General features: G+C 46.0%; 1 long non-coding RNA gene across 1 annotated transcript; it reads left to right on the plus strand.

Moving 5' to 3' along the window:
* Window positions 1-14,817: 14,817 nt before the first annotated feature.
* LOC123380922 lies at window positions 14,818-18,782 on the plus strand. The gene is made up of 3 exons (XR_006587338.1): window positions 14,818-15,547; window positions 17,998-18,129; window positions 18,463-18,782. It is a non-coding gene; the product is annotated as an uncharacterized LOC123380922 (long non-coding RNA).
* The last annotated feature ends 5,275 nt before the right edge of the window (window positions 18,783-24,057 follow it).

The raw sequence follows: 24,057 nt of genomic DNA on the forward strand, positions 1-24,057 counted from the left end.
CACGGACAAGAGATAAGACAAATATGATTCACTGAATAAATTATTTTGAGAAAAAAGGCTCTAATGGACAGCGTTTCATTTTAAAATCATGCTCATTAATCATTATAAATGTAAACATTAACAAATTACTTAAACAGCTGGCTATAATACGCAAACACGGGGCCAAAAGACAAAATGCCTGTTGAGCGTGGTTCAAGACTATACTTTGAAATTACAAAGCTCTTTTCTTCCCCACAAAATTCAGAGGCTAATACATTACACATGAGTTTCCTCCTTTCCTCTCCGGGGGAAGAGAAGAGTGCCATTAGAGGGAGAACAGAACTCCTCAACATCATCCATTTTTACCTAAATCACCTTTCTTAGGATCGTGTGAGTCAGCAATTCGGGCCGGGCTTAGATAGTGGTTCTTCTCTTTGTCCTACCTGGAGTCACTCGCGCTGCGAACATCATCTATCAGGCAGTTCGGCTGGGGTTGGGCGACCTAATATGGCCTTACGTGCACGTCCGGAGGTTGGTGTTGACTGTCGGCTGGGTCACAAACAGGCAAGTGGGGGTTTCTTCACATGGAGGCAACATCCTGAAAGGGCACGCCATATTTGCTGACATCCCATTGGCCAAGGCAAGTCATGTGGCCAAACCCGGAGTCCCTGTGAGAAGAGACTATCAAGGGCATGGACGTGAAATTCACTAAGGGCAATCACTGGGATAATCTACCACACATGGTCTTGTAAGGGGATAGGCAGCATGAGTTAAAATCGAAACCACAGCACAAGACTTACTCGGGCTTCTCAAGGCACCAGGCCAGGACTCTTTCTCCACCTCACGCTCCCTCTGTCCTCACAGTCTGACTCCTGTGCCATCCACATCAGGCTCTAGTACTCAAAGATCTACAAGACTTAAGACCAAGTCCTCAAGCCTAGCACCTCTGTGTTCCTGGCCAGGAATAATCCTTTGTTTGGTTTCTTTTTGTCTTGTCTTAACTAGCTTCACAATATAGAAAAATTAAATACGTAGCCGATAAAAAAAATCTAAATGATATATAAGAATACAAATTAAAGTAGGAGTTCCTCAACCTTTCTACAAAATCGACTCTTCTAGATTTTTCTTCTGCAGACATTCCAGTGTTATCTGAGCTCCCAGCTGCTTCTCATTTCCCACTGGAGACCTCAAAGCTATAGGAATTCTCTGGGTCTGCAAAAGTGGGCAGGGATCGAATGGGTTTTCCAGCAGATGTTCTGAGACTCCTGGTTTACCTCTCATGACTGACTGCCAAGTCCACATTTGTTAAATTCAGAGCTCCCGGGCATGGAGTCACCTCCATCAGCCTGGAGCTTATTCTTGGGGGGCTGGCGACCGGCTTTGGGCATTTCTGCATCCACATGAGAGCAGGCATGAGTTCCTCATGGGAAACCGTGAGCCACAGCACTCCAGAGGGTGTTTTAAGGTATTACACGGGGATATTACGGAACCTAGGCCTCTGCCACCGAGAGAAACATCTTCATGTCAGATTCCAATTAGGGGTTTATTTCCCCCACCAAATGCTGCAAAGTTGATTCCTTCCACTGGCGTTGTGTATGCATGGTGTAGAGAGCTAGACGTTGCACCTTAGGGCAAGCAGGCGTGGAACAGAGCCCCAGGAGTTTATGCACCGGCCCGAGACAGCAGGGACAGACAGACCGACAGGTCACCGGCCTTGGTGAGAAGACTGTACTGAAAAAAAGAAAACAAAACTGTGACTTATTTTATAACCAGAAGTTTGTCCTTCATCTATTTCACCCATATTTGGAAGTTGCAGAGAAAATAGATCTTGAAAGTTTTCATCACAAGAAAAAAAAAATGTTTTGTAACTATGCAAGATGACAGATGTTAGCCAGACTTATTGTGACGATCGTTTCATAACATACACAAATACTGAATCATGATGTTGTCCACCTAAAACTAGCATAACGTTCTATGTCAATTTTGTCTCAATTCTAAAAAAAAAAAAAAAAAAAAAATGCTGTATCTCAACACAGAACTGGCGATAACTCGCCAAAATATAATATGATGCAAAATGAGACTCCGGGAGGGCAAAGGTCCTAAATGACAACATGCATGTGAAAGCTTGAATGAAATAATTCCCTGAGGGGGGGGGTCTGGGTGGATCAGTCGGTTAAGCGTCCGACTTCAATTCACGTCACGATCTCGCGGTCCGTGAGTTCGAGCCCCGCGTCGGGCTCTGGGCTGATGGCTCAGAGCCTGGAGCCTGCTTCGGGTTCTGTGTCTCCTCTCTGCCCCTCCCCCGTTCATGCTCTGTCTCTCTCTGTCTCAAAAATAAATAAACGTTAAAAAATTTTTGAAAAGAAAAAAGAAATAATTCCCTGAGATGTTAAAAAGGAAAAAAAAAAATTGTGAACAACCACATTGGCGGAAACCAGAAACCACGAGCGTGGCCGCTCAGACCAGCATTGGCACCTGGTATAGCCAGAGAGCCTGGACACTGGCAGAAAAGGATCCGGACTAGAGCAAAACCGGTACTTTTTTTCTCAGCCACACCAAACAGAAGGTCTTCACCGATTCCTGTGCTCAGGAAATTAATAATCATCTAAATCAGAAGTGCAGGTCCTTGTACACATAAAATGCACAGGCACAGTATATATTTTTCTTCCGTTATTTGGCGATAAACTGCAATTCTCAATGAATCGCAGTGGTTTCTAGTCATTCTTATCAGATCTTTTTTATTGTCTTCTTAAAGCCGCAGATCAGAGAACTTTCGCTGGTACTGTTAGGGGGAAAAGTGTGGGCTAGGCAGACACTCTCGGAATAATGCTGGCCAGGTGCTGCTGGCCAGGGTGGGCCAGGCCCAGGCAGGCCTCACTCTTCGCTGAATCTTGCTTTAATAGGTTTATTTCCGCCTGTTCTCAGGACACGCTGTACTTCCCCATCAGGTCTGAAATCACTCTTTCTAGGAAGATCCTCATTCTCCTCAGCATCTTTTTTTTTTAACTATGTCTTTCCCCACCTCTTCCTACTTCTGTTCCACGGCCCTTCTAGTCCCCTTTTAGATACTGTTTATTGTTTGTTATTAAGCTGGCCCCATAATCCCTTTTCTCTTTTTCCTCTGGGTTCTGGGAGAATTTCTCAATTTTCCTTCTCCTTCATTAAATTGCTATTCTGTGGTACCCAGGGCCTCCATGGGGGAAGGGGAGTGATCTGGCAATCAGGATTTGCCTCTCTGGGTCTCCTCTCCTGCTCTCAGGTCCCTCCTCCTAAGATCATCCTGACTGCTTTCCCACCAGTGTCTTCTTGGGCCTTATCAGAACTCAAATTAAACCTTTTTTTTTTTAAGTGTTTTTTTTTTTTTTTACATTTATTTATTTTTGAAAGACAGACAGACAGAGCACAAGCAGGGGAGGGGTAGAGAGACAAGGAGACACAGACTCTGAAGCAGCCTCCAGGCTCTGAGCAAGCGTTCAGCACAGAGCCCAACGTGGGGCTCGAACCCACGAACCGCGAGATCATGACCTGAACCGAAGTCGGACGCTCAACCGACTGAGCCACCCAGGCGTCCCAAACTTTTTTTTTTTTTTTGCTGAGTTTATTCCATTGTTTATTTTGCATATTTGCTTGATCCCTCAGGTAGCTTCCCTTCTTTAGAAGTTGGAGTCCTCCGCGTCCCATGTTCTGTCTGAATCGAGCCTTCCAGAAAGAGATAGACGAGCTAGGGGGAGTGGGGTGCAGTCCTTCAGAATCGCTGCGGCCACCTGTTTGATCTCTTCCGCTTGGGATTCACTCCCGTTCCTCTTGCTAGGTCAGCAGCTTCCGCAGAGAGCTCGGTGGGGCTGGGGAGAAAGGCTGCACCTTCATGCCAGAGACCCTGTTCGCGTTTACAGCAACGCACATGCTTTGCCTGATGCCATTGTCCTCAGAGCAGGCAGCCCTGGGTTCTGGGACTCTACGGTGCACCGATGTCCACCCCTAGGGCTGGTGCGGGCAATTGCTGTTCCCCAAACCCTCGTGAGGGATCTAAGCCCGTTCCATTTCCCTGACAAGTGGTTCCTTCACGTATGTGTGTAATAAGATGTGGGGCGGGAGACGTCATACTGACCGGGACTCCTCTTGGGGAGAGCACTGTAGTTAGGAGAAATAATTTGATGAGCTTCTTGGCAGAGTGGATGAAACTCCAAGCGCATATTCTTATCCCTAAAGGTGATGGCTTAACTGAGGACCATGAGGCAGGGAGAAGGATGTGTTTTGCTCCTGAGAAGAACAGAGGTGGGGGCGGTGGGGGCGGAGGGGGGCGGGTGGAAGAGAAAGGCAGAGAAAGTAAAGGGAAGACACAGAAATCGCAGAAACCCATGTACGGCACAATGTTAACAGTCTCATGACCTTCATCTTTCAATGAAGGCATTTTCTCAGTATCAATGCTATTGACATATGGGCCAGATAATTCTTTGTCATGGCGGGCTGTCCTGTGCACAGCAGCATCTCCGGCTTCTACCCACCTAGATGCCATCAGCACCCCTTCCCCATTTGTGACAACCAAAAATGTCTCCAGACGCTGACAAATGTCCCCAGTGGGGAACAACTGACTTAAGACAACTACACTCATGATATGCCGGGGCTGAGTGAATTCTCTGTGCAAAGTGTTGAAGGGTTGGAGTTTCCCGGCCAGGCTGATATGGGGCCAAGCAGGGGTGGGGTGAGGGCCGGAGGAGCCAGAGGCAGAAGGGATCGTGAGAACACAAGCCCCAGGAATTCACAGATATGGTGGGTCGGGCTTTGAAGTTTTCCGGGCTCTGTTCTCTGGGGCCGGGACTTTGCCCAAGGTCTGCATTACAGAGTCAGCCCCAGATGGAATCATCCCCTCCTTTAATCTGCTCCGGTCTGAGCTGTAGACAACAGAAATTCCTCCGTGTTCCTGGCACATGGCAGTCAGTCTTCCTTAGTTGCTGGCTCTAAGACAGGCTGTTCCCATTTCTTTGATGGGAATTTGGGAGAGGCTGGTCATCACCGCCCTCCAGTTGTCCTGCTAACCAAGTCTATATCTATACTAGTTTTTAGTCTCCTCAGTTAGGCAGAGACACCTTGAGCCTGTATGTTGACAGAGGTGATATGTGTCTTGCACAGGAGGATGGTCACTGCTGATCGTCGACTAACAGTTTTGGGTGGCTTCCTTCAGGATGGATGTGTCCTGAAAACTTGTGTGGTCATTACTTTTTCTTTCTTTTTTTTTTTTTTTTTTTTTTGTCTAGCTGATCAATCCTTAGCTCTTAGGGATCCAGGGCTTGTCTATTTCCCACCAACCTTTGCTTCCTTCTCCCATGTGAGCACTTGGACTGGTTTATTGGCCCTGGTGCCCACTTAATTTTCTACCACGATCCGTGGAATTTTCCAAAAGCACTTCCTCTCTCCTCCTCTGCCAGATTCCTATTCTCTACCAGATTCCTAAACACATAACGGTGGTTTACCTGATTATTCAAATCAAATCAGCAAATGCCTCTTGAGGACTTGGAACAGAATGATGAGGACATGGAAACCATGACTCCAACATTCATTGAGTGATTATTGTGTGCCCTCCAATACTTAAGAGGTTTAATCCACCAGCAAAATCCCATTTTAAAGATTAAGAAACTGAGGGTTCAGAACATTTAACTAACTTTCAAACTATTGTTACTATCTTAGTGACTCAATAATCTGATTACAAACCCTTTCGCTTTACAATATTGTAAAATGACTTGGAAGAGAAATCCAACATATATATACTATATATATATGTATATATATAGTATATATATGTATTTTATATATATATAGTATATGTATGTATTTTATATATATAATATATAATATATATTTATATTATATATAAATATATATAATATACAATATATAATATATAATTTATAATTATATATTTATATAATATATATATTTATATTATATATAATATATATAATATATATATAATATATAAATATATATAATCTTGCAGGTTTGGGTCCCAGCATACATTTATGGAAGAAGAGTTTGCTTTTAAAAACGGGGCTGTCACTTTCAAAACCCTAGCCTTCAGATAGCTTTCTAAAGGCGGAATTTGGGGTCATAGGTAATGAACGTATGTTCAAGGCTCATGGTACATATTGGTGGAGTCCCTTCTTTTAAAATATTTGCCGCTTGGACAGGTGAAAATATGCTATCTTTTCATTTTATTGTGCATTCTTTCATTATCTCCAAGGTTGAGCATTCTTTAACGTTTATTGGGTATATGCATTTCTGTTCATGTCCCTTGCCTGTTTTTCTGGTGTACTTTTTCTTAATATTCTGTAAAGTTTGCTTGTAAAACAAAGCTACTAATCCCTTATTATAGTGTTAAAAATATTTTTGCCAGTTTGTCATTTGCCTTTTTATTGTTTACTGTTTTTTAGATACATAAGAATTGTATTTTATTGAAAAATCTCGTTCCTTTTTATAACAATTTGTTGTATTGATGGCATACTTAGAGAGTGCTCAATTCTGACATTTTCTTCTGCTTTTCAAAGGCTTCATGCGTTACTTTTATGCTAATCTATCTGTAATGCATTTTAATATAGCGTGTAAGGCTGTAGTTTCAATCTTTTACAAATAACCCATTTTTCCATCATTTTTTGAGTAATTCACATCTTCCTCCTTTAGTTCCTTATGATCTATTAAGTACTTAAATGATCTGGGGTCTCTTTTAGGTTAACTATTCTATTCTGTCTATTCACTTATCAATTCTCTTCTTTTTAAATTTTTTTTAATGTTTATTATTTATTAATGTTTTGAGAGAGAGAGCGTGCGCACAAGTGGAGGAGGGCAGAGAGAGAGAGAGGGAGGTACGGAATCCGAAGCAGGCTCCAGGCTCCAAGCTGTCAGCACAGAGCCGGATGCGGGCCTCGAACTCATGAGCCATGACATCACTACCTGAGACAAAGTCAGATGCTCAACCGACTGAGCCACCCAGGCCCCTCATTTATCCATGCTTATGCCCAGAACATAGCATTTTAAAGTAGCTTTCTGATCTCCTTTAACATTTAAGGCTTCTGCCTCTTCCCATTATCCTCTCCTCAGATGTCCTTAGCTCTGTTGGCACGTTAACTCCAAGTGAAGTTTAATCGTCACGCCATTTTGTTTTTAAGAGAAGCAAAATCCCTCTGTTTCCATGGAGGTTAGTTAGCTGGTTTTAGGTACCTGCAGTTCTCCCAGCCTGCCTCTGGGCCTTTTAACAACCCCTGTCTTTGCCTAGAATGCCCTTCCATTCCCACCCCACCTCCGCACCAGGTAACTCCAGCCACTGTTCATCCGTCTATTCCTTGTTCTCCTTGTCCTCCTCTCCCTCCACACTGTGAGTCTCTCAGGAGTAGAGGCAGAATCTTGTTCTAATCCTCTGCCCTGCAGTCCGATTCCCAGGTTTAAAATAGAGCCAGGTAGAGGAGGATGTGCGAGGCGACCTTTCCCCCTTGATCTTCAGTTGACCTTAGGGGGTGCTTGGCTGGGCCTTCCTGAACTCGGGAACCCCCCCCCCAAGGCCACTTCCTAATCTCTAGTGTCTTGAAAACCCTTCCATCAAATCCACGCCTTGCTCTCACCTCCCGCAGAACTGCTGTAACGCAGCCCACGTGAAGGGATATTATGAGATGGTTTCTGTGAAGGACCCAAGTTGAAGACTTATGGAACTGAATTTTAATTCTGCCAGCACAAAGTGTGAACAAACATTACCATGCTTTATTGCTCTAAATCTGTTGCTAAATTCCTTGTTTCTCTACGAGTCAGAAGCCCAATAAACAACTTCTGCGATGTTCCAACAAGTACTTTGTCATTGCAGCATTCTGAATGATTCATAGCCTCTCCGCTGATCTCAACCACAGAAATACCTTCTGTCTAAGGCATTAAACCTGAAAATCCATAACTCTCGGGGTCATCGGAGGCGGTTGGGAAAATAAGAGATGCTTCATGTCATTTCCGGAGCTGAAAGTGGGTGCAACAGATATTAGAAGCAGGCGTCTTTCTATACTTGTTTTCATATCTATCTTCCTGTGGCTTCTAGTTTCAAAGATGGAGGGAAAGGCATACTCTTGAGATGGAGTGATTGTCTCACTGGGAACAAGTTGGACTTGAAACAGACAGGGAACCATATTCCTCCCCAATTACGCTCTCAACCAACGATGCTTAATTTGTCCTGAGTAAACAAAATCATCACCCCTTCTAAATCTGCACGTATACCCCGTGTTAGAAAATAAGTGGCAGGATAGTCCCTCAAATGTGCGTGGGTGTGTTAAGTTTTCAAATCTGGATGAAGATTTCGTGAACAGGCTACCCCATGCTCTGGTCCTATATATAGGCAGAGGAACAGGGCACTGCCTGAGTGGTAGGATTGAGAATGTTGCTTGCATTTACCACCCAGGCCCACACGCCCACACCCAACTGTCACAGAGCCTGAAATTCCTACCATTAGCGTTGCTACTTTTGGTTGAGGCAGAGGGCTTCAAGAAAACCCTTGCTCAAATATAAATATAACAGCCAAGAAGTGTTCCATGACACTCATTTGCAAGTAGCATCGTATTTCTTCATCTTTCTCTATTGCAAATAAAAAAGGGGCCGGATGGCTTTAAGAGAATCGAATAGGGAAATGGGATTAGTAACTTGGTAGTGGTGAAACCTGGCAGTTACCACATCCACCAAGTGATGAAGGCTAACATGGTCAGTGATGTCATGTGGGTGTCATGGACCCTCTGATGTGATGTGATGTGATGTGATGCGATGCGATGTGATGTGATAAGAAGTGATGTGATGTGATGTGATGTGATGCGATGTGATGCGATGTGATGAGAAGTGATGTGATGTGATGAGAAGTGATGTGATGTGATGTGATGTGATGTGGACGTGATGTGATGAGAAGTGCGCTTCACCCCTGTGGTATTCTTCTCCAAATCCCACAACCCCAGTCTAATCATGAGAAAAGTATCTGACAAAGTCAGTTTAGGAGACATTCTACAGGATAGCTGGCCAATACCCCTCAGGACTGTCAAGGTCATGAAAAACTAGGGAAGATGGAAAAGCTGTCATAGACTGGAGGAGACTGGAGAGGCATGATGATTAAATGCTATGTGATCCCTTTGATTGGATTCTGGAACAGAAAGAGGACATTAGTGGAAAAACTGGAGACATCCAAATAAAGTTTGGGTTTTAGTTAGTATAACACAATGTATAAACCAATGACATTAACTCTGTGCTATCTTTGCAACATTTCTGTAAATCTAAAATTATTCCCTAATAAGGTGTTGTAAAAGTCAGGGAGAAGTCCAATATCCTCTTTGTACTTTGGGGCTCCAGTGTTGGGCTGTAAGGAACCCCGGGAACTTAGTAGTGTCTCTAAACCTGAGGTCAGTGTTCAGCTGGCTCACCTTACATCCCCTTATATACAGTTGGGCCTTGAACTATGCAGGTGTTCGGGGTGCTGACCTCCTATGCTCTCAAAAATCATAACGTTTGATCCCCCCAAAACTAAACTACGAATAGCCTATTGTTGACAGAAAGCCTGACTGATAACATAGTCAGTTCACCTATTTTGTATGTAATATGTGTTATATACTATATTCTTATAATAAAGTAAGGTAGAGACAAGAAAATGTCATTAAGATGATCATAAGGAAGAGAGGCGCCTGGATGGCTCAGTCAGTTAAGCATCCTACTTCTCCTTAGGTCACGATCTCGTGGTCTGTAAGTTCAAGCCCCGAGTCGGGCTCCATGCTGACAGCTCAAAGCCTGGAGTCTGCTTAGGATTCTGTGTCTCCCTCTCTCTCTCTGCCCCTCCCTTGCTCTCTCTCTCTCTCTCTCTCTCTCAAAATAATAAGTAAACGTTAAAAAAAATTTTAGGGGAAAATCATAAGGAAGAGAAAATACATTTACAGCCCTGTACTATATTTCTCGAGAAACCTCCACATATAGATGGACGCGAGCAGTTCAAACCTGTGTTGCTCAAGGGTCAACTTACTTGTGGGTGCATTGCACAGCCACCTATCCATGCTGCAGTTCTGTCTGGGGTGAGCCTTGCTTGCTCCATGATCCCAGGCCAAGTGTTCCGGGTGCTGACGGGCGTCAGTGTCGAGTGCATCACTCCTTGTAAGTCAGGCTCAGTACCAGGGATCACTTGTCCTGGCGGTTAGAGCCGCGCAAGTCAGTACCGGATTGCTCACTGTCTCCGGGTAACCAGTCCTTGTCCAAGGTGTCATGTTTCACGAGGTAGTGCCTGCAGGCTGGGAGGGGCCTTCACCGTTTCAGAACCTCACCTCCTTCCACCTGGCCAGCCTCAGAGCTCAACCCCCTTCACCCTCCCCTTCAACCCACAGAGCCCTCTCCGTATTCCAGTGGGTTGAGTCCTGTCTCCCAGACCTTTGGAAACAAAGGCGTGGCATGCTCCCCTGCGACAGCAAAAGCCCAGACATCCAGAACGCAGAACCTGGCTCCTCTCTTGGGAGAAGGAAAAAATTCCTCTCATTCTTTCCTGGTGAGCTTACAACTAAGAGAATTAGGCATTGTTAATTCTCAAGCGGCTTATTCTGCCGCATTACGTTTAATAGGCGGTCTTGCACTACTCCCACAGGAAGAGCGACACATGACGCAGTAATGAGAAGAAGTGGCACCAGGGGCACCTGGGGGGGCTCATTTAGTTGAGTGTCCGACTTCGGCTCAGGTCATGATCTCAGGGTTCGTGAGTTCGAGCCCCTCGTCAGGCTCCGTGCTGACGGCTCAGAGCCCGGAGCCTGCTTCGGATTCTGTGCCTCCCTCTCTCTCTGCCCCTTCCCCACTCGCGCTGTCTGTGTCTCTCAAAAGTAAATAAACATTAAAAAAAAAAAAAAAGTGGCACCAGGCACCAGATGCTGTACCGCCTTCCACCCCCAAGAGGGAGATGAGGAAGAAGAAAAAGATAGATGAGTCCTTTCCATAAATGGTCAACCAGGAACGCTTGCCAGGGAGTCAATGAGAACAGCCAGCAGAGAGGAGTGCGGGTCCTCCACTACCTTGGGTTTTTTTCTTTTTTTTTTTTTTTAATTTTTTTTCAACGTTTTTTATTTATTTTTGGGACAGAGAGAGACAGAGTATGAGCGGGGGAGGGGCAGAGAGAGAGGGAGACACAGAACCGGAAACAGGCTCCAGGCTCTGAGCCCTCAGCCCAGAGCCCGAGGCGGGGCTCGAACTCACGGAGCGCGAGATTGTGACCTGGCTGAAGTCGGACGCTTAACCGACTGCGCCACCCAGGCGCCCTATCTTGGGCTTTTTCAAGGTAACCACTCTGCATAGAAGTAAGGCTCTGTGTGTCTGATGGAAGAGAGCCTTGAAATGTTTGTGAGACTTGTCTCTCTTAATTATGAGTCTATGCTATACGGCCCTGTGAGGCTTCTTAGGGATAAGCAGACCCAGCCTCGAAGATTTAGTTGCCACGGGGGCTGGAGCACCCCAGGTACTACTCCAGACAGAACAACTCCAACCTGAGCAAAAACAGCCGGGACGCATGGCGGGGGGGAGGTGGGTCCAGAGGATGAGCCCCCTTCTCTTGGATAAGGTTGGGTTTCCCCCGAAAGAGGCGGTGGGGGTGGGGAGATTTGCACAGAAGTCTCTGGAGAAAGAGGAACAGCCAGGGAACCAGAGGAGACGGGCCAGGATGTGGGGGCACGCTGGGAAGGACGGTGGCACTACAACCAGTTTCCAGATGATCTAGAAGTTTGATCAGTGTGAGAAGCGCTCACAGCCCACGCGGCCACCTCCTTGCCCAGGGAGAAGGCAGGGGAGCCGGCCCCAGCGCAGCTCAAGAACTGGTTTCAGGAACTGTTGTTGATTGCATAGCCTACAGCCTTCATTCCCCAGCCCTCCTGGGATTCCAGAAGTTATCTAACTCAACAAATTCCTTTCTGCTCTAAGGGACCAGGCTTGTCCTCTGTTACTTGCCATTTAAGAACCCTGATTGACACATGTTAACTCCTTTCATCCCAAATTTATGCAGATAAATGCCACAAAGAAATTATTCCCTTGAGCCTGGAACCAGTAAGTTACAATGGATGTAATGGAATCGGGCTGCTGTTTAGCAAACGAGACTAAAAATGTGTTTTTGTTTCCTCTTTCCGTAATCCATATTAAATAAGCCCATCTTACATTATTTCTGAGCCTCAGAGACCCCGAAACCACTAGCAAGAACACAGAGTCTTGTGAGTTAATTATAACAGCCTTTGCTAAGCTCGGCCTGCGGTTTTCCTCTCCTAATGAAACGTTAAGAATGGGGGAGGTGAGTTCTGTCGTGTGTTGCTGCTAATGTTTTTAACTAAGGATCTGAGGCTGTTTGATATTTTTGGCTTCATAATTCCCATTTCCAGTCCCGTCTTGGACATAAATCCAGGTTGAGATCCAACAAAACGGAGTCTCTCGGCTACAAAATAATCTGTCGGTCGGAGGTAAAAAAGCTGAATTCCTGAGGCCCCTCTTCTCCCCATTCTTTGGAGTTGGCTTTTCTCAGGCCGGAAGCTGTACTTTCCTGATGCTCTTTTGTTTTTCTTCTCGCCTTAGTGCTGGAGGCCAGCTTCTGCCTCAGTTTATCACAGTGCTTGTTCTGTGGCTCTAGACTTCCTGGTTCTTCTTGGCACTCCTGCGCTTGACTGGGCACCAGAAAGAAACCAAGGTGTGTCCATTCTGTTCTCCAACAGCCAAGGCGGGTGTAGCTCCATTTCCTATCTTGCCCACGCCGCATCATATGACATAGGAACCAACAGAGAAGGGATTCCTCTGGCTGACGTCGCGGACTAGCATATTACACTCCTCATTCAGCTTTGAGGTTTCAAAATTTGAGAAAGATCAAGGGTGCCGATGGTATTATTTTACCCTCTATGGACTAAGGGCATTCTGTAGCACAGGTTGGGAATCCCTAGCTGTAAAAAATACCCATTGCTACTTTCTTTATTCAAGGATAGGTGCAAACTTTTCTGGCCTCTGTGCACTCATGTGTGTGTGTGTGTGTGTGTGTGTGTCCAGTGCATGTTATGTATGCGCATGCGTTTGCACATGTGCAAGTTATGTATGTGCACGTGCATGTTGTGTGTGCATCTGTACGTGCACGTGCATGCTGTATGTGTGGTGTGTGTGCATGTATGTGTGCACACATGTGCACGCTGTGATTGCATGCACATACATGTGTGTGCACGGGTGCATGCTGTGTTGTGCATATATGTGTGTTGTGTGCGTGCATGTGTGCACACATGGGCACGTTGTGTGTGCATGGCGTGTGCTTGGTGTGTGTTCATGTGTGTGCACGCGTGCATGTTATGTGTGCACGCGCATGTTGTGTGTGCGTCTGTGAATGCACACATGCTGTGTGTGCATATATGTGCGTGTTGTGTGTGCATGCATGTGTGTGCATCTTGTGTGTGTGCATGCACGTGTGTGTTCAGTGTGTGTACATGGTCCTTGCTTTTAGTAGAACCCAGGTTTGCCTCACTGTATGAGGTGTGCAGCCTCTAAGAGTGACAGAATCTGAATTTTTTTCCAGCCTGAGATGAGCGCATGTGGCCCCAGTCTCAAACACAGGGTAACCTCTAACTTCCTCTGAACCTTCAGATCCTGAAGAGCCTTCTGAGATTGAGGAAGGAAGAGTCAGGGGGAAGTTGTTGAAGGCCAGAGATATTTTTGGCGAAGCTCCCCCTAAACTATACGGAAGACATATTAGGAGTCTTCTCCTGCTTAGCGCAACTTCCTATAAAATTCATCCAGCCAACTTGCTATTGTGCATCATCCATAGATAATGGATTACATTGACCCAGGGCCCAGTTAAAATGAGGTCTTTAGGGTGGCCCTAATCCAATATGATTGGTGTCCTTAAAAGTGGAGGACGTTAGGACACACACACACAGAGGAAGACGTCAGCCATGTGTGTGCACAGAGAGACAGCCATGGGAGGACACAGCAAGAAGGCAGCCACCCGCAAGCCACAGAGAGAGACCTCAGGACAGGAACAAACCTACCAGCACCTTGACCTTCGACTTTAGCATCCTAGACTGTGAGAAAATAAATTTCTGTTGTTTAACCCCAGTCTGTCGTATTTTGTTAATGGCAGCCTGAGCAAATTAAGACAGGCTCAAAGAGGTGAACACCCAGTAAGACCCGGCACGAACTCTAGTCCACGTGCCCCAACTGGAAAATCCTTTATCAAATAAAACAATTTACTTAGAGGGAAACACCCCTGCCTCAGAGCTGCTAATGTGTAACGACGCTCTGATTGATTTACTATTTCCTCTCTGTTTCATTGCCCGAGGAGTCATACACCCTGACACAAATAGTGTTCCTTTCATTTCAGGGTCCTTTTGGTTCAATTGGTATTTATAAATCCTAGACAGCACTGGAAAATAATTCAGGGTCCCCTGTTCCTACTCTCCATCCCCCCCCGCCACGAGAAAGCTAAAACATCCCTCCTTATCTGTCCTGATTTAACCAATATTCCCGTTTCCTATTTGAGAAACACACAGAGAATGGCATTCTGAGAAAAACTTGACTTCTTCAGGTCGACCAGATTCCAGTTAAAACAGACCCTTGACAGAGACTCATGTCCTTTAGGGACACCTCAAGTGCACTGCCCCGACTTCCCCAGCAGGAGGCGCTATTCGTTCAGAGGGACGGCCTTTTTACTTGGCTCCTCAGGGTCCCCCTCCCCCCCACCCCCCAGTCCCCCTTACTCTCCGATAGGCTGAACACCCTCTGTGGCTTTGCATTCTAAAAGGGAAGTGAAACCAGGGTGGGAGCAATGTTTTTGCCTGACAGGTCCGGTTCCCCTTTCCTCCCCGCCTCGGGAGGGGACACTTACTGAGTCTCAACTGGACCTGACCTCTGGGGACATTTCTTAAAGCAGAGAGAACAGGAGCCCCTCAGTCACCAAGACAGCTTTGGAACCGGTGGCCCCGGAGCCAAGCTCTATTCTGGACAGAGCACTTGCCCTATGGAAAGGGCTAGAAACAAATCTGCCACTCCTGGGGAGCCAGGGGCACAGGAGGAAGGACGTCTGGCAGACTTTCCCGGCAGGCAGGGATGAGGGGCTGCCTGGTTAAAATAGTAACTGCCGAAGGTGACAGTGACATAATCCATGTGTGCAGCCACCCTGGGGGCATTCTGGGTTCTCCACCTCTGCTCTGGCTAAGAGTGGGCCTGATGATGATTTTCGCACCCCGTCTAGTTCTATCTAGAACCAAAGCCTAAGCGTTTTGCTGGGTTCCTGTTCACTAATGCACGCGCTTACGTTTGAACTGAACTTGTCAAAAATACGCCTTTGTGTCTTCTTTATTATCATCTTTGTAGTTTTCAGGATGACCATCGGGTCTTTGTCCGTATAGGCACAACTGGCAGATTCCAAGCACACCTACAAAGGACGACCTGAAACCCGTGATCTTTATGCCAGCTGAAGTCAGCATCCCATCCAGGCTACGGGCATGGCGGCTTTCCCTCTCTCCCGGCGGCAAATTTAAGTCTGCTGGTCCCCAAGCACCGTGAAATGAGGTGTGGGGACCCCGGAGCGGTGAGTCCTTGTCCACCTTCTAAACAGCCCCCACAGAAGGCGCACTATGCTCCCCAATTCAGCACAGCGGAGCCCTTGATAGGAAAAACCATATTGTGCACTCACCATTGAAAGCAAGTTTGCAAATTTCCGGGTAAGCCCCCAATATTACTATCAAACCTTCAGAACTGTAGCTAGCTGCAAAAGCAAATGTTATTTTATAAGACATGGAAAGGGCTCCCGGAGGAAATGTACCCCCCCCCCCCCCCCCCCTCCCCCCCCCCCCCCCCCCCCCCCCCCCCCCCCCCCCCCCCCCCCCCCCCCCCCCCCGACGCTGGCGAGCCAGAAACCATCCAGCCCAGGAGAGACGGAAATTCCAGAGAGGAAAGCACGGAGAAGAACCGAGGTTCCCAGGGGCGGGAAGAAGCGCGGTCAGCATCCGCGTGGGCTCCGCGGGACCCCGGCCAGAGGAAGAGACGGGATCCGCCCCGGAGCCAGGGGGAGCTGGGGCTCCAAAAGAAGGAAGGCCAGGGCAGTGAGTTCCAGCCGCAGGGAGTCTGCGGGGGCCGACCTGGGCGGGGACAGGGACCCAGCAGCCCCCGGCAGAAGGAAGTGGCTGAAGCCTCCTTGCGGGGGCGGGGGTGGGGGGGCTGTCCCCAGCTGGCCCTCCACTGCCAAAGCCCGCCTCTGGACACCTGGGCACAGAGGTGGGAGGCTCAGAAAGGAGAGTGCGGCTGTCCCCTGCCTTTCAGCTCTCCCTGCCTGCGCTCTCCGCCCGCGCCGCCCTTGACCGGGCGGCTCGGCTGGGCTGCTTTGATGCATGGTCGGTGGCTGCGTTTCCAGTAACCCCTTCTGGGAAGCAGGAGGCACCCTGGCCGGTTACAAGGACAGAGGGTTTCTTTAACGAAGGAGATGACTGCGTGGACTTAATTTGGAAGCCCCTGAATCTAATTTGTCCTTTATTGGAAAGCTGGATTTTTCTCTCCCACGTTCTCCCCAAAGCCGGGAAACAGATCCTGGGCTGGAAAGCTCCACTCGCAGAGGAAGCAAAGGGCCACTGTGGCGATCACTTACAGAGAGCCGAATGGACAGAACACCCTTTGCCCACATCTCAGCTAACATCAGAGGCTAGTGGCTCATCAGTAAGAGAACGAGCCTGTGTCGGATGGAGGCCCTGGACAGGTCTGGGACGCGTAGAAGGACTTAGGAAGCAGGTGGGAAGAAGGGGGTCCTGTAGGAAGACACTCTCTTCGTGGCCACCTCTGAACCCAGCTCCCTGTCCCCTCGAATAAGGTGTCCTTTCAGACCGTGAGGTCCTCATCTATCTCTACACGAAGATAGATCTCAGGCCACCTGCCCTGCTGTCACCCCCACTGGCCCTGCTCCAGTCTTCAGTCAGCACTTGCCATGGGGAAAGAGAGGGGGAAGACTTGATTCTTAAGCCAAGGACCTCAACCAGCTACGCTTCCAGAAATTTTCTCTCCAGCAATTAGAATTAATTGGGTGGTTGTAAATAATAGCAAGAAAGGATTGTTGTTGTTAGCAAATCATAATAAAATTCCAAATCATACAGCAGAACCTGCTGGATTTCTGCTTCATGCGGTGCTGACATGACATTAACGCAGGTCTTTTTCGAGGAGGATGTTTCCTTTCTGCTTACAAGAGCTACTTGATCAAACCCATCCTGAACTCTCTCCAGATAAAATACAGTGGAGCTAGACCTCAGGAATAAAAAGAGTGTTTTCCAGCTCCGACTCAGCGCCTTATCTTTTAAAAAATGAAAAAGAAGACCAATTGATTAAATCACTCAAGTTTAGTCCAAACTGGCCTCCCAAATTTTGGAGCGCTGGAAACGATATTTAATATCCCCCCCAAAAATCATTTTTGAGATTAGGAAGTTAAAGATTTAGACAAAAATAGAGCTACTTGTCCATCTTCAGTGTTGGGGGGTGGGAGTTGAAAAGTGGACCCCCCCCCCGTCAGGAGGAGGAAAGATGACATCCCAGTGTGTTGGGCTCGTCCTCCTTAACAAGTGTCCTGCAACATGCCGGAGAGAATGTTGCCCTTTCTTCCAAATGTCCAGACTTGAAAATAAAATTTTCAAAGGTCGGAAAGCTTTTGATATTTTTGGTTTAGGGCTTTGGGCAACAGTGGAATTACACTCATGATCTGCTAGATTATGCCAGTGCCTGCCATCCAGCATCACAGACTCTTCTGGAGGCTGAGTATGTGGAAAGGCAAGGACCTAAAGTCCACGTTACAGGAAAGTTCTCTCGGGATCTTGCAGGGAGGCCACCCACCGTGGGGATGCACCCTACTCATCTGCGATGATTGGCTGGTTTCATAACATTCCCCTGCCACCTAGTGGCATTTAGAGCATAAACATACGCCCCAAAGAACTTTCTAGGAGCTTCTATGAGGACTAATCTGCACGGCGTTTATGAAGTATCTTTATTTTTCATGTGAAACAGTTTCAAACAAATCCCTCAGGAAGCTCATCAGAGAGAAGATCAATGAGAATGGGCTTCGGGTCCGTGCCAGCGTGTTGGGTGACAACCCAAAGCCACTTCACCATGGACCCTGTGCCTGATAACTTGTAGCAGGTAACGATTTATTCTTTCACAATAATGTGATCTACAGCACAAAGACACACACACACACACACACACACACACACACACGTATCCTTGTTATCTTTATCGCTAGAGACGAGGATTTCTACAATAACTCTGTGACTGTGCCTTTACTATTTGTACTGCTTTGGAAATTCTTTTAGACGGATAAAGCCAAGTCTTTAATTACATCATGCCATTTGCGTGACTGCAATCTTTCATCCAGTGCCTATGCAATGACCTTGCATTGTTCCCACTTGGAAGATCCATGTTCAGTGCCAGGGGTCTGAATTCGAGCTGTTGTAACGGCTAACATTTGTTCAGTGCTCACACTAGGTGACGGAGTACACGGTCTGCCCTACGATTATCTCATTTGAATCTCGCCACAGCACCGCAAGGAAGGTACCTACTCTCACCATCATTTTGCATAAGGGGAAACCGAGGCACAAAAAGGTCAAAGGTCAAGCAGTGAGATCAAGTGATCAAGCCCAGACATTCTGTTTCCAGAATGTACACGCTTTATCCATTTCACATCGTATCCTGGGGCTCCTGGGTAGCTTAGTCGTTTAAGCATCTGCCTCTTGATTTTGGCTCAGGTCACGTCTCACGGTTCGTGGGATCAAGCCCCACGTTTGGCTCCATGCTGAGAGTGCAGAGCCTGCTTAGGATTCTCTGTCTTCCTCTCTCTCTGCCCACCCCCCCATCTCTCTCTCTCTCTCAAAATAAATAAACTTTAAAAAATCACAAAGTTCACATCATATCCTGCTGTTGGAATTTTTGGTGGTACAAAACTTCCTTTACTTAATTTTCCAGGCTGCTCAAAACGGTTTGTCCAAATGCATTGCTCCACATAGATATAAGGTCTTACACCAGAAGAAGGCCAGCTTTGTTCCAGGCGGTGGCTGTCATATTTGCATTGTGTATCCCGTGACATCAAGGACCTCCTGGCACAAAACCAATGGCCTGGAAGTACACGACACACGTGACAGATTTGTCACAAATATCAGCCCAACAACGCTGGGTTAAGATTTCCCAGAACTATTCCAGGGCAAGAAATTGCCGGTGGGAAATGGTATAAGGAACTACAAAGGAGCCCAAATCCAAAGTCGAACACTGAGCCCCTTGTATGTAAACAAACAAATTAGGAACCTAACCCCACGAATTACTAAAGCCCATTCTTTTGACAAAACTAAAAAAAAAAAAAAAAAAAAGAAATGAACATCAAAACTCAAAACCTTAAGCAAAATATGACAGTGTAAAAATAATACTTCAATTTACACATTTTAAATGAGCATAGAATGGTTTTTTAATGATCTGACATAAACAAACCCATTCATTTTTCTGCTTTTCAATTTTTCAAAGCCACTTGAGGTTTTAATGCTAAGTGTCTCTGATTCTGTTAGATGTTCTTTGTCATCTCACGGTACTCCTTAAATCATCTGAAATTCGTTTTAATTTATAGAAAGTATGCTCGCTGAGGATAAAGTAATGAGAATGGTCAAAATTAGTAATATTATGGGGAACATACTCCAGAAAAACTCCTGTTATTTGAGGTTGTTTGAAGGGTTCGTTTGTTTGTTTCAATGTTTCTCTTTAATGATTGGGTACAAGGCAGTGATTGGTTGCATTCATATGATTAACCTTCGATCTCTACTTGAATATTTTTTGTACATTTTTTGGACCTTCCACAACGTATCTTGGATCCACGTCCATTAACTGGGTTAGAATAAAAAATGTCAGTAAGTCAGCAACTGTGCTTGGCCTTGAAATCTTCGATCTATCTGGGTAATATTTTTATTTTACGAAAATGTAATGGAATTTCAAAATGATAAGCCACACTCCTTCCCCACTCAATGAACATTATCGCTCAGAGAGCTTTTATAATGGGTGTTGGCAAATCAACAAAGTAGTCGACACAAAAATCTTTTCTGTATCATTGGATTTTTTTTTTTTTTTACAGAATATGAAGGTGCAACCCACTTTGTATTTTTCTTAAGTTTATTTAATTTGAGAGAGAGGGGGAGAGAGAGAGAGAGAGAAAGGCAGGGCTCATCCCGGACTCATGTTTTTACCTGAAGCGGGCCTGAAACTCACTCAAAGCGGGGCTCGTGCTCACCCAGTGTGGGTCTCCAACTCACCAACCGTGAGATCATGACCTGAGTCAAAGTCAGATGCTTAACAACTGAGCCACCCAGGTGCCCAGAAACAAAAACTTTCTTTAATATAAAATTATATTTATAAGTAGATATATCATTTAAAAGTATAATTTGAGGAGCGCCTGGGTGGCTCAGTCGGTTAGGCACTGACTTCGGCTCGGGTCATGATCTCACGGTCTGTGAGTTCGAGCCCCGCATCGGGCTCTGTGCTGACAGCTCGGAGCCTGGAGCCTGCTTCGGATTCTGTGTCTCCCTCTCTCTCTCTGTTCCTCCCCTGCTCATGCTCTCTCTCTCAAAAATAAACATTAAAAAAAATTTTTATTTTAAGTATAACTTGAGGGGCAGCAGGGTGGCTCAGTCGGGTCAGCATCCAGCTCTCGGTTTTGATTTCGGCTCAAGTCATGATCTCACGGTTAACGAGTTCCCCCGTGTCAGGCTCCGCACTGACGGTGCAGAGCCTGCTTAAGAGTCTCTCTCTTCCTCTCTCTCTGCTCCTCCCCCATTCACACACTCTGTCTCTAAACAAATACATTTTTAAAAACCGTATTGAAGCAGTCCTAAGACAATGTTGGTTTCTACTACATATTACACTCTGATGCGGGAACCTGGGTGGCTCAGTTGGCCGAGCATCTGATTCTTGGTTTGGGCTCAGGTCATGATCTCACGGTCATGGGATCGAGCCCCACGTCAGGCTCTGCACGGAGTGCGGAGCCTGCTTGGGAATCTCTCTCTGCCTCTCTCTCTCTCTAAGTAAATAAATGTTAACACAAATAAACCGTGATGACAAACTGTGCTTCATTTCAGTTAAAATGTGGCCAAATATCAAAGGGCAGTCCACTGCCAGGACAGGTCATTGTCCCTGCTGAAGCCAACATCTATTTCCATATCCTTCTAGCTAAGAAACTGGCAAGCAGCAGAAACTTTTCCCAGAGACTTAATACACTGTCAAGAAGTTCATGCCATTTTTGTATATTATAAAATCCAGACGTGGCATATTCTTTTTCAATGGCCTGCGGAGTAAATTATATCTTAGGCTGCACCAATTAATCTGAACTACCCGGGGAAAATGTGACCAGCATAGAGATCTATTGTGATATCGCTTATGTGCCTGTGTTATGTTTTCCTTGGCAATGTGTATTCGGTCTTCCAGCTGCTTAGACCGATAATAGTTAAGAGAATAATTTATAGGGGTGTCTGGGTGGCTCAGTCGGTTGAGTGTCCGACTCTTGATTTCGGTTCAGGACACAATCCCAGGGGCGTGCGATCGAGGCCTGCACTGGGCTGTGTGCTGACAGTGTGGAGCCTGCTTGGGATTCTCTCTCTTCCTCTCTCTCTGCCCCTCCCCTGTTCAGGCTCTCTCTCTCTCTCTCTCAACATAAATAAATGAACTTTAAAAAAAGAGAATAATTTGGGTTGCCTGGGTGGCTCTGTCAGTTAAGCGTCTAACTCTCGGTTTTGGTTCAGGTCATGATCTCACAGTTTTGTGAGTTTGAGCCCTGCACTGGGCTCTGCACTGTCAGGGTAGAGCTTGCTTGGGATTCTCTCTCTCTTCCTCTCTCTCTCTCTGTCTCTCTCTCGCTCAAAATAAATAAATAAACTGTAAAAACATTGTAAGTTATTATTCATTCACTTACTGGACAAGTGCTGGCTGTGCATTCTTTTTTTTCTTTTTCTTTTTTTTTTTTTTGTGCCCTGACTGTGTTAGAACTGAGGATCCTGTTGATTAGGAATTTGGTGTCCTGGCTGAGAGCATACGCTCTGAAGTCAGATGGCCTGGATGTGACTTGTGACTCTACCGCTTCCTACCTCGGCAGCCTCAAGCACGTTGCTTCAACGTACCGAGCTTGTTCGTCTCTAAGGCAGGTTTTTGGCATGGATCAAACGAGTTAACGCACAGAAGTTGTCTAAAACAGTACCTGATTTATAGGAGCTTCTGCTGTTTTCATCCATGAACGAGTGAGCAGAGCAGTGTCTCTGCCCTTACGTAAGCCATCGGACAAGACAGGTACGTGGGAAGTTGCTCCTGGTCCGTTGTCAGGGGGTGTTCGCTTGCTCGTGTTGTCATATTTTCTGATTTTGTCAAAACTGACCCGTTCGAGGCCACGATCAATACCACGGAACCTCTGATCTCACGTGAGTCTCTTAGGATCGCGCGTGTGCCCTGGTGTAACGTGTCCACTGAGCTGGCTGCAGCTTGATCTGCCTGATTGAGGTCTTCTCAAAATGCCCTGCAGTTCCGTGCCCACACTCCACTCTGTGCCATTTCTTGGAGACACCACACTGGCTGAGCACCAGAATTTGTCACAACAGGTTTCCGTTAGATTCACACGCTTCCTGGAATTACCCCAGTTCTCGTCCTTTTCCCTCATGGTCCTTAAGAAAACGGGGAGGTGGACAGATGTTCTGGGGCAGATGGTCAGAGGCTGGATTTCCTAGAACATCTATCTTTTCCATTTTCTATTGCTCCCTAGGTCCCCGCAGTCTAGACCCAAGTCATCTTGGTTGTTACCTTATTCACATTCTATCTTCATTTTCCCATATCCCCACTCACAACTACAGTGGAAACACTGAGCACTTAGAGCTCACAGTTTCTTTCTTTCCTTCTTTTTTCTTTCTTTCTTTCTTTCTTTCTTTCTTTCTTTCTTTCTTTCTTTCTTTCTTCTTTCTTTCTTCCTTTCATTTTTTTAATTTTATTTTTGATAGAGAGAAAGAGACACAGAGCACAAGTGGGGGAGAGGCAGAGAGAGAGGGAGACACAGAAGCTGAAGCAGGCTCCAGGTTCTGAGCTGTCAGCCCAGAGCCTGGCGTGGGGCTCGAACCCACAAACCATGAGATCGTGACCTGAGCTGAAGTCGGACACCCAACTGACTGAGCCACCCGGGCACCCCAGAGCTCACAGTTTCTTGGTACGCCCAGTCAGTGACTAGAATTTCACTGCTTAAACAAGCACTCCACTTAATATCGGGTGACAACTCGTTTCCAGCTAAACTTAGAAAAAACAAATTCCTGTCTTTGGAGCAAAATATTTTGAAATAATTTCTCAAATTATTTTGAAATTACCCTTAGCCTGAATTTATTGCTTCAAGCTAATATTTTAATCTCTACTAAAAATGTCCACTGCTGGTATTCCCAGTATCTAGAACAGTGCCAGATGTGTTCAGTAAATATTTGTTGAATGAACTGAAGTGCAGTGGGCATGATTATATAAGGTTGGAAATACAAGGTTCGTTGGAAAAAGGATGCAAAATTGCATCAAGGCTCTCCTGATATGAGGAGGAGTCAGTGAACTATATCCAGGGTAGACTTTATTCGTTCATTCATGCATACATTTAGTCCCTTGATAAACACATATAGTGCATAATATTTGCTGAGCACTGTTATAGGTGATTTATACATAATAACTAACGTAGCCAATACTTTCTGTCTATAGGACAGATTAATCAGATCTTAGACATTGAAATGAGGGGCGCCTGGGTGGCTCGGTCGGCTTAAGCATCCAACTTCAACTCAACAAGGACAGTGTGGAGACTGCTTGGGATTCTTTTTCTCTCCTTCCCTCTCTCTCTCTCTCTCTCTGCCCCCTCCCCCACTTGCCTGTGCTCTCTGAAAATAAATAAATAAATACATAAATAAATAAATAAATAAATAAATAAATAAATGTAAAGGAAGAAATGGAAATGAAGTGTGAAAAAGCAAGGGGGTATAGATTTCTATGGTACGTTGGAAGAAATGTGTAATTGATCACTTATTTCATACAGGCTTA

The sequence above is a fragment of the Felis catus genome, chromosome D2 (genome assembly GCF_018350175.1).
Source record: "Felis catus isolate Fca126 chromosome D2, F.catus_Fca126_mat1.0, whole genome shotgun sequence".
Lineage (NCBI taxonomy): Eukaryota > Metazoa > Chordata > Mammalia > Carnivora > Felidae > Felis > Felis catus.